Consider the following 1,410-nt stretch of genomic DNA (forward strand, 5'->3'; position numbering starts at 1 on the left):
GTCAGACAGACAGAGAGAAAAAGGAAAGGTGATTACAGAGATACATATAGAGATATATGGAGTGGTGCATTTATTTTGTTTTGTATTCATTTTGTTTTACGAAATAGAAAAGGACAATATTTGTGACAGCGTATTGGAAGTAATTTCCATTTCTCTGAAGATTTCGAACACCAATTAGCTTCAGCGATTCTTGACGTTTTTGCCCAACCTTTAGCTTTCAGTTTGTACATGACTGTCAGTTTTATGCATATTTACGACTCAAAATATCTAAAAAAATACTGGGTTCAAAGCAGTCAATTTGTTATTAATGGAGTCTTTCCCGGATTTAGATGAACGTTTATGAAACGAAATATTTCCTCAGAAATTATACAAGAGACCAATGGAGGGCATCAATGAGTATTTGAAGGTTTTGTTGGAAGGCGAAAAAAACATTTTTTTTAATAAAAAGTTTACTTAGACATGCTCTGATGAATATCATCATTTTTGATGGAATACAATTATTATCGCATGAATTTGACGTCCATATTGGGAATCACAGCCGGAATTCTTTTTAGTTGTGCAAGCCCTCACGCACATTCAGTGTTTTGAGTCCTTTTGGCATTATACCAAGACAAATCTAGAGTTAGACAAAAGATGTCAAGCCTGGCGAGTCAGAACCATTTGTATATATACAAGATAAAATAAAAATTGAAATCATTGGCCAGTATCGGGCTCGAACCTATGATATGTGCGTTATTTTATTTGGGATTCCTTTTGCATAAGTTATATATCTTTGTCTCGAAACTAACATGATCATTGTGATGAGACCCTCTGCTACCTCAAGAGAGGTTTTGGTCAGTAAAGAATGGAATGTATAATTTAAATATGTATTTTCAACGTAAGAACTGAAAAAAAAAATATGTATATCATTAACACATCTTCGAAAGATAGAGAGAGAGTGTGACAGATAGAGAGAGAGAGAGAGAGAGAGAGAGGTGTTCGTAAAAAATATGTTAACAACTATGAATGGAGTGGCTCTTCGAATATGATCCACAAGGAGGTGAATGCATATCTAAAACAAAAATTGAAAACAACACGCGCTGGCCAGTATGGGGCTCGAACCCACGACATTCGCGTTATTAGCACGACGCTCTAACCAACTGAGCTAACCGGCCAGCTTGTCCACTTTTTCATAAACATTATTATATTCACACATTATTATATTCACACATTATTATATTCACACATTATTATATTCACACATTATTATATTCACACATTATTATATTCACACATTATTATATTCACACATTATTATATTCACACATTATTATATTCACACATTATTATATTCACACATTATTATATTCACACATTATTATATTCACACATTATTATATTCACACATTATTATATTCACACATTATTATA

At 32.7% G+C, this 1,410-nt stretch overlaps 1 non-coding gene across 1 annotated transcript; it reads right to left on the reverse strand.

Annotated features, from left to right (window-relative positions):
• Window positions 1-1,080: 1,080 nt before the first annotated feature.
• Window positions 1,081-1,154, reverse strand: Trnai-aau (transfer RNA isoleucine (anticodon AAU)). The gene has a single exon. It is a non-coding gene; the product is annotated as a tRNA-Ile (tRNA).
• Window positions 1,155-1,410: the final 256 nt, after the last annotated feature.

The sequence above is a fragment of the Octopus bimaculoides genome, chromosome 8 (assembly GCF_046866305.1).
Source record: "Octopus bimaculoides isolate indiv1 chromosome 8, ASM4686630v1, whole genome shotgun sequence".
Taxonomy (NCBI): domain Eukaryota; kingdom Metazoa; phylum Mollusca; class Cephalopoda; order Octopoda; family Octopodidae; genus Octopus; species Octopus bimaculoides.